The sequence below is a fragment of the Microcebus murinus genome, chromosome 10 (assembly GCF_040939455.1).
Source record: "Microcebus murinus isolate Inina chromosome 10, M.murinus_Inina_mat1.0, whole genome shotgun sequence".
Classification (NCBI taxonomy): Eukaryota; Metazoa; Chordata; class Mammalia; order Primates; family Cheirogaleidae; genus Microcebus; species Microcebus murinus.
The window spans coordinates 15,134,756-15,152,389 of NC_134113.1; the positions used below are offsets into that span (position 1 = coordinate 15,134,756).

Below are 17,634 nucleotides of genomic sequence, written 5' to 3' on the forward strand. Positions count from 1 at the left end.
GACAGGCACTTTTGTATTTGCCTAACTCCTGACTTCATTTTATATCTCTAACTTGGATTATTTTTTCTCTTTCTGGCTTCTTCTAATTTGTGTTCTCTGGGGGATTTTACAAATTCCTATAAGACTCTCAAGTTTTTCCTTGGAACAAAGCATGAACGGATAGATAGATAAATGAGTGAATAACAATAGAATCTTAGGGTAGGAAAGGATCTTAGAAGCCACGTAATTCAATTCAGATGTTTCCTCTGCAACGTCCTTAACAGATGGTTAGTCCAATTGCCTAATTTTGACACTTGCCATGATTAGAAGCTCCCCACCTGAGAAAATATAGTCCAAATTTACTATTAGGATATTCTGGCTAATAGAATTGATATATGCTTCCTTATAGGGAGTAATATTATTCCTAACAAGAGGAGATAATGTTTTTAATAAGTAAGAAAAAAAGGCAGTAGAATGCAAGTTAGGATATAAGAACAAAATGGAATGATGTTGGTTCTTATTCTCAGTGAACCCACACTAGCTCCAAGTGATCTCTCTAGTATTTTCTACATACTCACAAACCATCAATGTTTGTGATTCTGCCAGTATTCAGTTCAAGACTTATCCAGTTTTGTTTCATAAATAAAAAAATGAAATATAGATAAAGAAAGTGAAAAGACAACCCACAGAATGGGAGAAAATATTTGCAAATTATACATCTGATAAGGGACCTGTATCTAGAATATATAAAGAAATTTACAACTTAATAATGAAAATACAAATAATCCAATTTTAAAATGGACAAAGGATATGAATAGACATTTTTCCAAAGAAGGTATATAAATGAGCAATAAGCACAAGAAAAGATGCTCAACATAATTAGCCATTAGGGAAATGCAAATCAAAACCACTATGAGATATGACTTCACACCCACTAGGATGGCTACAATTTTAAAGATTGATAATAAGTATTGGCAAGGATGTAGAGTAATTGGAATGTTCATATACTACTGAGGGATTGTAAAATGGTGCAGCCACTTTGAGAAACAGTCTACACGTTGCTCAAAAGATTAAACATAGAGTTATCATATAACCTAATCATTCTACTCCTAGATGTATACCCAAGATAAATGAAAATATATGCGCACAAAAAATACCTTGTACAAAAACATTTATAACAGCATTACTCATAACAGTGAAAATAACGCAAATGTCAACAACTGATGAATGGATAATGAGGTATATTCATGCAACGCAATATTTTTCAACAATGAAAAGAAATCAAATACTGACAAATGCTACAACATGGATGAAACTTGAAAACTTAAAGTTAAGTGAAAGAAGCCAGTCACAAAAGACCACATAATGTATGATTCTATCTATATGAAATACCCAGAATAGACAAATACAGAGAGACAGAAAATAGATTAGTAGTTGCCCAGGGCTTGGGATGGAGTAGGGTGCAGGGTATTGAGGGAAAATAGAAAATGACTGCTGATGGCTACAGAGGTTCTTTTGGGGTGATAAATGCAAAATTGATTTATGGTTGCACAGCTTTGTGAGTATACTAAAAACTATTGGAGCGTGTGTTTTAATTAGGTGAGTTGTATGGTGTATGAATTTTATCTCAATAATGATGTTATTTTTAAAATGAGGTGCAGGTGTTGTATCAATCATTGTTCTTGCTTGCACACAAAAGAATCTATGGTTGATGGTTGAAGCAGAAGAGAGAATTTATTAAAGCTATTAGGAATCTCATAGACTCTCCAGGAGGGAGGGTCAGAGTGTCAGTCCCCAAATCTCACCTTGGGGACTCCTCCTGTGCATTCTTCACTCCCACAGACTCGACAGCTCTCACTGTCGCTGGCTTGAACTGATGCTGATTTCCCTTCACTGCTGCTTGTCAGGATCTGGTCATCTTTGTCACCATGGTTTACACAAAGCTCCCTCCTAATGCTCTCTTCTGAATAGAGGTCTAGAGGGAATCATAGGACTGGCTGAGCCTAGGTCACATGCCTGCACCTAAGCTCCAAAGGAACCTGGGAAAGCAAGTTTTTGGCTTTTGACTTCTGCTTAATAGGGGCAGGTTGCATAATGTGAGAAATAGTCCAGTCAAAGGAAGGGTGTTTCTTTTTATATCCTTTTTCTGCTTTCCATTGGATAGGGTAAGTTTGAGTTTTCTTCTGCTGGTTTAAAGGTTACATATTCTATTTTTGTTGTTAAGATAGTTGCCATTAACTTAAGACTCATTTGTAGGTTTCTTAATACAATGGTGAGAGGCAGACAACTTGTGCACATCTGTTCTCTACTCTGCTTTCATTAGCTTCATCTTAGTAGCTTGAATTCCATCCTGGTGGAAGTATTTACACAGTAGAAGTTGTCAAGTACTATTAATATAAATCCGAGTTCCCTCCTCACCCTCCAGAGAACCAATTTTTAACATTTACCAGCATGCCACTGTCTTTATTCCTGTTGATATCTAAATTGTCACTAACAAGTGTTTTAATGCAGCCCTACCCAATGTGGGCTTCATGGGCCTGTGCTGGCCTTCAAACTGCCTGCTATCAGACTGTAGTAGGTACAGAAATTTAGCGTAATTTATAGCAACTTGAAATTTCTGTGATACCCGAATGTGTGATTTTATACTTCACAAAAGCGTCAGTCCAGGATAGATTGGAAAGTTAAAGCTGATCCATCACCACGGGTCATTTGAGAAGTACTGCTTTAGCTCACTCCCATCCTTCTTTGTTCTACTCCTCCCTCTTCATACAACAGGTGGTGATAATGTCTCTCCAGACACTAAAAGTCCCGTTATCTGGTTACGGATGAATTCCTCATTGGCTTCGTACCTCATGGCCTTTAAAAACGGATTCTGATATCTTTGCTCAGGTTCCACTGTTCTGCCTTCTTGGCAGCCTCCTCTTCCAACTAAAGTCGCATCAAAAGACTTAACAGAAGTGTCAGAGTTTAAAAAAAAAAACAAACAAAAACTTACATGGATTGTAAAATATCTCTTCTCTTCTTCTTTCCCATATATGAAACCAAGAAGTAAGTCCATATACAAACTTGTGTCAGTGGTTATCTTTGGGTGGTAAGATAATGAACGAGTTATCATATAACCTAATAATTCTACTCCTACATGTATACCCAAGGCAAATGAAAACATATGCCCACAAAAAATACCTTGTACACAAACATTTAGAACAGCAATATTCCTAACAGTGAAAATAACCAAATGTCCATCAACTGAAATATTCAGAATAGGTAAACCCATAGAGACAGAAAACAGATGGCTGCAAGGAGCTGAGGGTGGGTGCAGAGAACAGGAAGTGACTACTTAATGGGTAGAGGTTTGCTTTTGAAATGCCATGTCTTGCAATTAGATGGGCTGGTGGTTACGCAACAACGTGACTGTACTAAAGGCCACTGAATTATACACTTTGCAATGGTTAATTTTATGTTATATGAATTTCATCTCAATTAAAAAGAAATAAAACATGACTTTATATGTTGGAAATCCTAAGGAATCTACCAATTTTTTAAAAGACTGTACCAGAACTAACATATGATTTTAGCAAGTTTGTAGGAAATAAGAACAGAAATCAATTGTATTTCTATATACTAGTGACAAAGAAACAATTTGGAAATGAAATTAAGAAAAGAACTTGGATGGGCATGGTGGCTCACGCCTGTAATCCTAGCACTCTGGGAGGCCGAGGGGGGTGGATTGCTCGACGTCAGGAGTTCGAAACCAGCCTGAGCAAGAGCAAGACTCCTGTCTCTACTATAAATAGAAAGAAATTAATTGGACAATGAATATATATACAAAAAATTAGCCAGGCATGGTGGCACATGCCTGTAGTCCCAGATACTCGGGAGGCTGAGGCAGTAGGATTGCTTGAGCCCGGGAGTTTGAGGTTGCTGTGAGCTAGGCTGACGCCATGGCACGCACTCTAGCCTGGGCAACAAAGCAAGACTGTATCTCAAAAAAACAAGAAAAAGAAAAGAACTTTATTTTCAGCCACATCAAAAAGAACAAAGCACTTTGGACTATGACAAGATAAACTATAGAATGATATAAAATATTTTCAAATCACATATTTCATAAAGGATTTGTATTCAGAATATATAAACAACTCTTACTCTAAAAAGACAAAAAAAATTCAACTTAAAAATTGGCAAAGTATTTTTTTGGCAAAATATTTGAATAGACATTTCACCAAAGAAGATATACAAACCACTAATATGCATATGAAAAGATGCTAAAAATGATTAATCATTGTGAAAATGCAAATTAATACTGTAGTGAGTTACCACTACACATCTACTGGAATGGCTATAACCCAAAAGACTGGCAATATTGAGCGTTTGCAAGGTTGTGGAGAAACCGGCAGCCCACACATTGCTGGTGGGAATGTAGACTGCTATAACCACTTTGGGATGTTCTGGGGTGAGGTGGGGGGGGAGGGGCAAGATGGCCGATGAGAAAAACCACCCGCCAGAGTGTCTCTGCAAGAAAGGCAGATTTTTAGAAGAAAGTAAAACAAAATAAACAGGCAAACAAATACAGATAGGATGAGGGTCGGAAGGAAGGGTGCCTGAAAATACAGGAGACCCCAGGGGAAGAAGTTGCAGAGGAGAACTGGAAGGAGAACGGCCTCTGAGAGGCTTGGAGACCAGCGACAACGGTAGGTGGAGCGGTTAAATTTCCCCTCCCTTGCGTGTGGCACTTCTGGTGGGCTCCCCAGTGGTTGGAGAAACCTGCTGACACCAGCCCAGGGACGGCCACTGCCAGTGAGCGGTGAGCCTCTTGCGGACAGGGCACCGGGCTCCCAGGTCCCTCAGGGCACCTCCCGGCTCACAGACCCCAGCCGATGGGCAGGCGCCATATTGCTTCATTCCTGGCCTTTCCCTTTCCCTACCCCCGGCTGCCACAACAGACAATTTAGCCACCACCTGGAGGCATCTGTAGGGAAGGGGACATTTCCTTTTGGGGCCCTACAGTGGACTGAGGGGTACTCAGACTGTGAGCTTGCTACCCACCAGTCCTCCCAGGTGCTGCTTGCCTCGGGACTCCAGGAGAGCAGGGCAGATCCTGAGGCAGAGAGACAGTGATCCAGCTTGGGTGCCCAGTGGGTGACTTGAGACCAGCACTCCTCTCCCTGGCAGGGTCAGGCACTGATCTCCAAGGCCCAGGGAACAGACCTCCAGACCAGATCCCGTGCACGCAGGTCTCCATGGCATTGCCCAGGGGCACAGGAGGGATATTTGTGAACGAGCCTACTGAGCTGTGTGTGCCTTCAGGGGCAGATCAGAGTGCTTGAGGGGCAACCCTCCTCCCATGGGAGGGCCACGCCCAGCCCAGGCTGTGATCCTAGGCAGGGACCCTCCACAGCCAGGGTAGATCTACTGGCTTGAGGACCTGCCTGCTGCCAGAAACCCGGGAGAAACCGAGGAATAGGGGAGGATGGAAAGGAGCAAGGCCTGCTCTAGACTGCAGGTCTCAGACAGCCCCACCCCCACGCGCAGACTTTCTGGCAGAGTGGGGCCATTTCAGCCCTTCCCTGGCAGCTTTGTCCAGAAGCAGAGAATAGACTTTTGACCCCTGCTAACAGCATTTGTAGTGCTTCAGGGTAGGCTCACCCAACCCAGCTGTGCCCTACTGCTCCTACTGTGGTAGAGAATAAGGACACACCTGGAAGTCCCAGGACCCCACCCACCACGTGAGGCACAAGAGTGCCTCTCCAGAGGAACAAGAGCTGGTTACAGGACCCCAAAACAACACTGCAACCTGCTCCTCCCAGCAAGTGCCACCTACTGACAGGAAGGTCATTCTGCACAGCTTTTAAGTGTATCTACTGACTCATGATACAGAGTGTGGTAGAATCTCACCCACAAACACCACCTACTGGCTCAGAGACTAAACAGAGCATGTCATTATCCACATAAAAATCTAAAGGTAAGAAGCAACAGCTGATCCAGTTGGGAAGGAATCAGTGAAATAACTCTGGAAGTATAAAGAATCAACTGGAAAGCACATCCCCAAAGGGGAACACCAGCTCTCTAGCAATGGACATCAACCAAATTCAGAATACCAATAAACAATCACCAATGTAAAAGACTCAATACCCTTCACAATAGCAACAAAGAAAGTAAAATAACTAGGAATATATTTAACTAAGGAGGTAAAAGACCTCTACAGGGAGAACTACAAAACACTGAGGAAGGAAATAGCAGGGGACATAAACAGGTGGAAAACCATACCATGCTCATGGGTTGGCAGAATCAACATTGTTAAAATGTCTATACTAACCAAAGTGATCTACATATTCAATGCAATCCCTAGTAAAATACCAACATCATTTTTCACACATATAGAAATAAATAATTCTATGTTTCGTATGGAACCAGAGAAGACCCAGTATAGCAAAAGCAATCTTAAGCAAAAAGAACAAATTGGGAGGCATCAATTTACCAGACTTCAATCTATATTACAAAGCTATAGTAACTAAAACAGCATTTTACTGGCACAAGAACAAGACAGAGACCAACAGAACAGAACTGAGAACCCAGATATAAAACCAGCCTCATATAGCCATCTAATCTTTGACAAAGCAGACAAAAACAGACACTGGGGAAAAGAATCCTTATTCAATAAGTGGTGCAGGGAAAACTGGATAGCCGCATGTAGAAGACTGAAACAGGATAGGCTTCTTTCACCAGTGACAAAAGTCAACTCATGATGGATAACACACTTAAACCTAAAGCATGAAACTAAAAGAATTCTAGAAGAAAATGTTGGAAAAACTCTTATAGGCATTGGCCTAGGCAAAGAATTTATGAAGAAGACCCCAAAGGCAATCACAGCAACAACAAAAATAAATAAATGGGACCTGATCAAATTAAAAAGCTTCTGCACAGCCAAGGAAACTACCATGAGAGCAAACAGACAACCTACAGATTGGGAGAAAATATTTGCATGTTACACATCCGATAAAGGGCTGATAACTAGAATCTGTATAGAACTCAGGAAAATCAGCAAGAAAAAATCAAACAACCCTATCAAAAAGTGGGCAAAAGATATGAACAGAAACTCTTCCAAAGAAGATAGGCTAATGGCTAACAAACATGAAAAAGTGCTCAATATCTCTAATCATCAGGGAAATGCAAATCAAAACCACAATGAGATATCACTTATCTCCAGTGAGAATGGCCTTTATCAAAAAGTGCCAAAACAAAAATGTTGGCATGGATGCAGAGAGATAGGAACACTCCTCCACTGCTGGTGGGCCTGCAAACTAGTTCAACCTCTGTGGAAAGTAATATGGAGATACAAGAGATACAAGTAGAACTAACATTTGATCCAGCAATCCCATTACTGAGCATCTACCCAAAAGAGCAAAAGACATTCTATAAAAAAGACATCTGCACTAGAGTGTTTATAGCAGCACAATTCCCAATTGCAAAGATGTGGAAACTACCAAGTGCCCATCAATACATGAGTGGATTAATAAAATGTGGTATATGTATACCATGGAGTACTATTCAGCCACAAAACAACGGTGATATGGCACCTCTTGTATTATCCTGGATAGAGCTGGAACCCATTCTACTAAGTGAAGTATCCCAAGAATGGAAAAACAAGCACCACATGTACCAACCAAAACAACCACCAAATTGGTTTAACTGATGAACATTTAAGTGCACATAAAGTAATAACATTCACTGGGTGTCGGGCAGATGGGAGGGCTGAGGAGGGAATGGGTATATACACACATAATGAGTGTGGTGCACACTCTCTGGGGGATGGACATACCTGAAGCTCTAACTCGAGTGGCGCAAGGGCAATATACATGACATAAACATTTGTACCTCTATAATATGCTGAAATAAAAAAGAAAAAAATTATTGCACTTCATGCTTGTTGCATAACAATCCATAGCTCACACACTGCTTCATGACAGGTTATACTCCATAATTTGTTTGGTCCTTACGATAACCCCATGAACAACAAGGAAGAATATAGATATACACACACATACATGCATGAAATAATATATATTAGTATATATCTTATATATACATTAATAATTAGTATATATTTATACTATGTTCTAGATATGTATTATAATTAATATATATTATGTATATTAATACATATATATACCACTCATTTAGTTTTCACAACAAACTCTGAAGTAGGTGTTATTATCCCTATAGTATAGGATGGAAAACAAAACTGAGTCACAGGTTAAGAGACTGGCAAAGTGACATTATTATCCCCATTTCAGAGATTGGAAAACAAGAACTGAACCTTATAAAGGTCAAGGTATGGCAAATGCACACAACTAGAGAGATGCAGAATAAGCACTTAAACTTTCCATAAGAATGAACCATGATTACAATGTTCTCTCTAGAATCTTCGGTATTGTTTGCTGATTTTCTTTAGAAGTGGAGAAATAACAGTTGTTGATACAAATGGATTTGTTTCAGTGCTGGTAGCAAGTAAGAAAAGTTAAAAGAAATGGTGGATCTCTTCCAACAGTTTGTCCAGGAGGTGCTCGGCCTACTTTCTCTCCCCGTGGAGTTTGGTCCTTTACAAAGGTTATTTTCTTTCTTCAGATTTAGACCTTAATTTGGATTTGAGTAAGTGCAAGCCACAACGCTCCGCTCTTGTAAAGGGCCTAATACAAATCGTTCAAGTCCATTTGTTACTAGATTCAGGGCAAAAACTGTAATGTTAAACATAAAAATGTAAAAGCATAAAGTTCTCCTTTTGGAATCCAAATGCTCCGAACATTGAAATACATATCTGAATGCATTCAACAACTTCTAATACCTTTTAGGAATCAGGTACTATAAATAAGTCCATGCATATTATGAGTAGCCAGGGGACGTTACAGCAGGTCACTGTTGGTGAGCCCAGGGTTGTTTCTACAGCTGTCAAACCCAGAACACTCAGCAATAATAATATCTACTTTTACTGAGTGCTTACTCTCTGCCATGCATTGAGCTTAGTGTGTTATTAATATTAGCAGGATTTTAGGAAATCCTTCTTCCAACAACTCTGTGGAAGTTACCATTTTTATCCCTTTTTTACAGATGAGGAAACTGAGGCTTACATATAGTAATAACTTACTCAAGATCACATGGCTAGCATTTGGCATAGGTAGAATTCAAACTCAGATCTGTTGGACTCTTAAATTGAAATTCATTCTCTAGTAGACTGTCTCTGTTGTACTCTATACTACGCCTTCTTGGAATTGTGGTCACAGTTATCTCTGAATCTTTGAAAGTTTAACTTCACCAACTAGGTATATTCTCTGAATATTCCCAAAGATCTGCAAAGTAGTTGGAAAATAAAGTAGTAAGAAATATTGCATTTGTATATCATACCAATTTTAACTAACGTCTCTAAGCACAAAGGCGGTACCCACTTGCTAAAGTTGAAAGAGTTAACTGGCTGGTAAGGATTAGAAACAGAGACATTCAAAGTCAATGAATTCATTTAACTCAGATTTCCAGAAGGCATAGTAAAATGGCAGACTTTTTACTAATATCACATGTGTTTTGACAGTATTCACAATATTACATGTGTTGCATGTGTTACATGTGTTACAGTGACAGCAGAGTGACGTTTAACATCTTTAACCCCTGATATGGGCGCTGACCAGCAAGTAGAGCGGTTCCTTGCCGTAAACTACTGCTATGACTGTGAATTCCTATTAGTGAATGTCAGCTCTGCAGAGTAATGCCTGGGACGGGGGGGACTTCAAAGCAAGTTGGTGTGATTGAAATTGACAAAGGAGTTGCATTTCGCTAGGTATAGAAGAGCCAATAGGGCATTCTAGGAAAGAACAGCATAAACAAATGAAAACCGAGGGCCGAGGGGACAAGAGAGTGTCTGATAATTGGACCAGTTTGGCTGGGAAGTGGGTGCCTTATGGGGACAGTACGAGGGAAACTAGGAAAGGCAGATCACAGCAACATTCATAAATGCCTTGAGTATCACAATCAATAATTTGACCTTCCTTTATATTGTTGGCAATTTGGAGCCTTTGGGTATTTTTGAGCAGGAAAATTATGTGATTACAAACTGGTAAAAATCGTTAGACGTTTTCTAGTCCATCCACCTTAAAAATGCAAGTGTCAATCCTGAGAATTGGTCAGCCAATCTTTCCTTAAATATATTGAAGAATAAACAGCTCATTCTTCTTAAACTAGTCTAATTCTTCACTCGAGGAAATACTTTCTCAACTGTCTTGCTAAGGAAGATAACTTTATTGTATTTCATGACTGAATGAATGAATGGATTTCCATGTACTAGCTCTTCAGAATGACATAGAAGACAGGTGCAGTGACTCATGCCCATAATCTCAGCTACTCGGGAAGCCAAGGCAGAAGGATTGCCTGAGCTCAGGGGGCTGAGGCATCCTGAGCTATGATTGCTCCACTGATCTCCAGCCTGGGCAACAGAGTTATCTGAAGAAAAAGATAACTCCCTGTTTCACATCTTGAGCCTTCAAAAATTTGAAGTTAGCTAAATCTGCTCACAAATTCCCTCTGTGACCTGATTCCTAGCACCCTCCACCATGTTGATTTCCCTCCTCCTGAATACAATGCTTTAACTTACTGCTGTCCCTCTAATAAGGCGAGGCAACAGACTCTACACAGTCGTCTAACACTTGGTGATGTTCCTGTTCTTCATCTGGACACTCTCCTTTAACCTCAGTTTTTATTAATTATTAGTACTATTTTTTAAAAGTTTTAAATATTTGCTTATTACAAAATTAATACATTTCTCATTGTAAAATAAGTTAATTAATATATATGTATAAAGTAAAAAGTATAGCCCTTTCTTCCTCCTAATTCCACTGCCCAAAGGTAACTATCATTAACAATTTTCTGAGTCCTTCTAGACTTTATCCATATACAAAATAGATATACAATGTCATTGTACCACTGTTAGAATTGTACAATGTCATTGTACCACTGTTAGAATTTAATTGGGCTTTTAAGCATTTGTCTGGCCACTGTCTCTGCAGACTCATACAGAAATTGTGGTCAGCCAAACTTCCTCCCCTGCCCCACAACCTCAAGTTCTCAGAGAGCCTTGCTGGTTCTGTAGCTAGAAGCAGTGCTTTATTATTTCTCTTTGTTGAATTTCATCATGTTGGCTTGGACATTTTGTCCCAACCTATAGCAGTTTCTCTGACTCTTTGCTTTGTATCACCCTTAGATTTAATCACTAAACTCCACAGGAGCCCTATTGTCTCACCCCCGTGAGTAGCTTCAAGGCTTCCTGCAGCCCCTCTGAGCTCCAAATTCCTCTTCTATAAAGTTAGGGACTGTGATTTGATAGTCTTTGAGATTCATCTCTGATTTGAAAGTCTTAGAAACCATGTGTGGTGTGACATGCCCTGCAAAACCTCCTTCTAGCCATAGCTAATGCTTTACAACCTGGGAGAATCCACGTTTCCAAGACACACTGCAGAAGGCAGATGCAATTATTCTGAGATGCCCACCAAGGGCAGAGCAAATGGCCTTGGTTAAATTATTCCAGGCTTTGGTTCTCAAAGACAGGACACAGTAAGGTCAGCTGAATGTGAGGACATTTGCAGCAATTCTAGAGAGAAGGGCCGAGCTTAGTACTGTTTCCAAGTTTTGAGTGCCGGATATATATATTTTTTCCTGGAGGGGGAGTTTGATCTTTAAAGAATTAAAATCCACGAGTTATATCTGTGGCTCCAGCTTCCACTAAGTTCAGCTGGAAGTTAGTAACTTCTGAAGGTGACTTAATTGCTTGGCTGGGCAATTCTTTTTTGGATGAGAATCTTAGCCTTACAAGCCTTGGGAGACTTTTCTTGAAATGGAATTCAGTGATACCTCAAAAAGCTTGTCCTCACTTAACCCCGGGAAAAGGAGAGCACTGCAGGGCAGAGGCAGGAGAGTCTTGAAGTGTAATTAACAGATGAGTACACTTTAATTATTTGGCTGAAATACATTATGGGAATAATTTTCATTTTTAAATGAATTAATTTTTTCCCCCTCTTCCAAAGTACAGGATAAAAGCAGTCCCTTTTTTCTGTCAAGGACATACTTTTTTTTAGGCTTCTGTTACGACCAGAAATTATTGTCCTTTCCCTTCGTACCACATGTCTCAATATTGCAGCACCCAGCCTTGATTGATTTTAGGGAATAGATGGACAGAAGGACTCCTATGGAGAGGGGAGGTGATGGAGAGAGAAATACAGTACATAAGAAGTTACCAAAATGATTAGAATTAAGTAAAGCTCCTAGAACAGAAGGTGTATGAGCATCATTTGGCAGAAGCAAGGATTCCGGAATCACACTGCTGAGCTCCAATCCCCACATACCAGCTGCGTGACCTTAGGCAAGAGTTACTTCACCTCCACGTGCCTGCTTTCTCATCTATAAATTGGGAGTCGTAATAATGCCTGCTGTTATGTGGCTGTTGAGCACATCACATGAGTTAAGGCATGTGAAATGCTCAGGGCAGTGTCTGGCTCATAGTAAATCTCAATAAAATTTTATATGCAGTATGTATGTATTATATGTTTATGAAACCCACTCAAGTACTAATGAGACCTTCACAGCCATTAGGATGGCAATTGTATTAGGGTTCTTCAGAGAAGCAGGACCAATATGTCCCTATCTGTATCTATCTAGCTACATAGATATAACTACAGATACAGAGATTGAGGTCTACTGTGAGGAATTGTCTCACGTGTTGTGAAGATGCATGTACTGAATGGAGAGGACCTTTTCTTTTTGTCTTGATGATAAGGAATTTCATTTTTAACTCAGTTTGTGGAGGGTGATTCCTGAGGCCCTCTCAGTGCCAGTCATGGTATGGGGACTCAGGGCCACCTTGGAAAGTCTCTGTGACCCTGAGGACCTCGTGTGATGCTCCGTGTTGCCTGGTACCCATGGGACATACCCCTACTCTGCAGGACATTTTGCCAGAAAGAATCCAGTAAGTCATTGCTTTCCAGGTGATAAGACATTGCCCCACCCCACCCCCCAGATCATCTGTGCCCCTAACACCTGCTCCACTCAGGGGCAGGGCAGCTACCAGCCTTAGACCCTTACTCTGGCAACAACCACAGACTGTGAACCCTGATAATAATAATAGTAACAATAATAGCTAATTCTTATATATAACCTGGCCCAATTACTGCACACCAGAAACAAAGTTTCCCAGTGTTTCATATGTATTAACTTGTCTTAATGCAACAATCCTGTGAATTAGGTATTATTATATCGTTCTATTTTATAGGTGGGAAAACTGAGGCACACACAAATGTCACATATCAAGGAAAATGACAGAGTCTGGGATTCCAACCCAGCCAGTCTGATTCCAAATTCCATGCTCTTCAGCACTGTACATTATTCCCTAAGGGGTTTTAAACAAATGGTCCCCAACCTGTGACCACAGAGTGGCCGTGGAATGACTGCCACGTGCCTGTGAATCCACATGGCAGGCAAACATAATCTGCAAACAAATATATAATGCTTAAGACATTTATGTACAAATATTTTTCAAATGTATGTAGATGCTATTGTGAAGAATAAAAACATCAAATGCTGAATACATTGTGCTTTTTATTCATTATACAGTTTCTCAATCACAGACACAGGGGAGAAATCAAAACCCATGGTGATATATCCAATTACAGTCTTCTTTTGCCTTATGTGAAGACACTGATAGATTCGCTTTTCTCTGATATTTTAGAGAAACATAAATCAAATGAATAAACAAGTGCAAATTCTAAACAAAGGTGACTTCGACAAATTTTTTTATTGAACCATAACATGCATAGAGAAAAGTGTATATATCGTAAGGGAATAGCTGGGTGAATTTTCATAAACTGAAACCACTGTGTGACTGGCTTCTCACTCACTCTCCAACCCCCCTGAAGGGCAGCCATTTGTATTATAGCAGAGTCATGTCCCCAGAAAGACACGTTCAGTCCTAACCCCTGGAACCTGTGAATGTGACCTTATTTGGAAAGAGGGTCTTTGCAGATGTAATCAAATTAAGATGAGGTTGTCCTGGATTAGGGTGGCCCCTAATCTAATGACCGGTGTCCTCGTAGAAAGAGGACAGAGACACAATGCACAGAGAAGAGGACACCATGTGAAGACACAGGGAAGCTGGCCATGCGACAGTGGAAACATGAGATTATGACGCAGCCACGCACCTAGGGACACTGAGGACTGCTGGCAGCCTCCTGAAGCTGGAAGCAGAAAAGAAGGACCCTCCCCTAGAGCCCTGAGAGGGAGCACGACCCTGCCAACACCTTGATTTTGGACTTCTAGCCTCCAGGACTGTGAGAGAATAAATTTCTGTTGTTTTAAGCCACCAGTTTGTGGTAATCTGTTCTGGTAGCCCCCAGGGGAACTTAATACAGCATTATTCTGCCTTCTAACAGCAAAGAATCATCTTTGCTTGCTTTGCATAAGTGGAATCATTTGTGTACATTATATAAGTGGAATCATATGGGGCAGATTTCTTGTGTTTGTCGCCTTTCACTCAGTTATCGTGTTTGCGAGATTCACCCATGTCACAGGTAGTTGTAAATCCTTCATTCTTTTGTTCTTAGTATTCTATGCACAGTAACCAAAAGGGTTTTTAACAGATCTGCCAGCACCACACATTTTCCTGTCTCACCACGAGTTTGCAACCCACCTTTTATTAACAGTAATGGCAAGGAACCTTGGCAGACTTCGTACAAGAACAACAGTTACAGTCTATACATCCCATTAGCTTCCTAAGGGAAGAAAACAATGTTACGAAATGGTGTCAGAGTCTCAAGTTCCATGTAGGAGGGACCCCAGGGGTCTCTGCCTGCAGATGTAGGCCTTTGGCTGGGGGGCGGGGGGAGGGCATTCAGAATGGAAGGGGGCAAAGTTAATTTCAGAAAAATTGGTAGGAAAAATTCAGAGAGACATTCATTGATTTTCCAGCCCTTCTCTCTGGAACTGTCTGATAAAGTTGTCATGGAGTTAAATTTTCTGTGCTTTTCTGTTTCTGGTTCAATGAGGCAAATTTACATGCAATAATAAATAATAAAATGTGAAGTCCTCATACTTGAAACGATGGGGCATCCACTCAGAGAAAATGATTGTATTACTTTGTTGGGGCACCATAGCCAAACACCACAGGCTGGGCGGCTTAGACAACAGAAGTTTATGTTCTCACAATTCTGGAGGCTGAAAGTCCAAGGTCAAGGCGTCTGCAGGTTTGGTTTCTTCTGAGAACCCACCCCCTGGCTTCCAGATGGCCACCCTGTCACCATGTCCTCCCGTGGTCTTTCCTCTGTGTGCATGGGTCCTTGGGGTCTCTCTGTATGTCCAAATATCCTCTTCCTGTGAGGACTTGGTCAGATTGCATTGGGACCCACCCTAATGGTCTCATTTTAACTTAATCACCTCTTTAACATCCCGCCTCCAAATACCGTCACATTCTGAGGTCCTGAGGGTTAGCATTTGAGCGTGGAGGGGGCAATTCAGCCCATAACAGTGATTTAATGTTGTCTGCATTTTCAACTTCTATGGTCACTCAGACCTCACCACAGGGGACTTTCGAACAAGCAGGTTCCAGTCACTAAAGCCTGAGCCGAGGAGATTGTTGGTGCACCTCCCCAACACAGAAGCTCTCTCTCCTAGGCAGCAGTCTCTGTGGTCTTCTTTATTTTTATTCTTTTAATGTAAAGCCATTCTGATTTTAGAATGTGGAAGAAAATGCCAACTGAAGTTCTAAATCATCTTTCAAAATGAGGTTTGACACCAGTATTTTCCTATGTGTAGCAGCACTGCCTATGACTGACAGTGATAGCCTTAGAAGGAAAAATTTTCCACTCTGAGTAACTTTCTAGGCAAGCATTTTTCAGGGTTTTTTTTTTCTTTCTCTTTTTAGTGAAAGTACGCCCTTTCCAAGGATATGCCTCAAGATGCTCCCTGTTGTTGTTTTTTCTTCTCCCCCCTCCCCAACTTATTGTGCTTTATTTTGTAGTATTTCATTGAGAGGTTTGTAAACAGGGGCTTTCATTATCATTTATGAACGAAAGCAAATGTATAAATGCTCATTTATTCAAGGAGCCGTTGTTGAGCACCCACACTGTACCAGGCGGTGTGCTTGACCCTGGAACTATAGAGATGAGTCCTGGGGGTTAAGCGTCTACTGGAGGAGACAAGAATGTCGCCAATGATTTCCAGGAAGCTTGCAGGTGTTGTGATACAGTTTGTCCAACCTGGGCTCCCGTTTCTCTGAGAATTGCTCCTTCTGGTCTGCAGAAATAAGACCTGGCAACGATCTGGGTCAGTGATCCTGCCATCCGGCCCTACCAGACAGGGTAAGAGGTGTACAACTGTACCAAGCTAGGCAAATCGTAGTCCCTCTGCTTTGGAACCGTGCATTCAGAGATGCACGTGGATTTGGGAGCCCTGGGTGGTCACCTCCTGCTGCTAGGTAGAGAAACAGACAGCCAGACAGTCTGTAAACAGGAGAGAATAAAACTCACGACGTTCTTGGTATTCCAGGTCCTGTTCCAGAGCCTCCTGATAAGCTGCTCTTTCCCCTCATGCTAGACTGGCACCATGACATTTGGGACCAGGTAAGTCTTTCTTTGGGGGATTGTCCTGGGCACCCTTGGCTTCTGCCCGCCAGTTGCCAGGAGCACCCTCCAGTTGTAATAATCAGAAATGTCTCCAGACAATGACAAATGTCTTTGGAGGGAGAGGGGGGCAAAAATCACACCTCCCTGGAGAACCCCTGTGCTAGGTTTCCTTTTCTAAAATTTTGGTGAGACAGAGTCTCACTTTGTCACCCTATGTAGAGTGCAATGGCATTATCGTAGCTCACTGTAACCTCTAACTCCTGGGCGCAAGGGATCCTCCTGCCTCAGCCTCCCGAGTAGCTGGGACTACAGGCATGCGCCATGACACCGTGCTAGGTTGAATGAGGTTCTATTAGCTGCAACTGAAAGAGCCCAGGTGGAGATCCTTCCTGGAGGAAGCTGGGCTGGTGCCACGCATTTCCAGATGCAGACTGCAGAAAAGGTGTCTCAGACAGAGGGACCAGGCTGGACTTGGGTACTAGACCCTTGGAGAAGACACAAAATTGAGAGAAACATGGCAGCCACTATTAGAAGCCACTGAAGAGAGAGTAATATAATTTTAGAATGAACAGCTGCTTTACATTTGAGATATCAAATATAGTCATATCTCTTTTATTTTCCTAAACCAAACTTAAAGGAGCTGGAACACTTCTCTGCCACCTGAGCAGATAAGTTCCCTTTCGGTTCCTTTTTCTATCTTGATTATCTGAAATAAACAAACAAACTCTGGGGGTTTAGACAACCCAAAAAGGGAGTCGATTCAACTTTTAACCCCAAAGGAAAGATTGATTCTGATGCAAAGATCTTCAAACTTTATTGAGCATGAACTCCTATCAGTAAAGTCTTTTTGAGATTGTCTCTCCAATGTATGCGTGTATGTGTACATATATTTATTTACAAACCACAGATGAGGTAGTTTATAAATAAGGACAGATGAATTCTTTTACATTAATATAGTAAATGATATACTAATGTATTGTCATTACTGAAAAACTGTGTTCTTTCCCTGCTT

General features: G+C 41.1%; 1 long non-coding RNA gene across 1 annotated transcript in view; it reads left to right on the forward strand.

Annotated features, from left to right (window-relative positions):
• The first annotated feature begins 4,443 nt into the window (after nt 1-4,443).
• The window catches only part of LOC105875624 (uncharacterized), a 94,791-nt gene continuing 81,600 nt past the window's right edge, over nt 4,444-17,634 (forward strand). The window contains exons 1-2 of the long non-coding RNA XR_001156062.2: nt 4,444-4,667; nt 16,546-16,619. This is a non-coding gene — a long non-coding RNA (uncharacterized LOC105875624). The remainder of the gene's footprint in view (nt 4,668-16,545; nt 16,620-17,634) is intronic.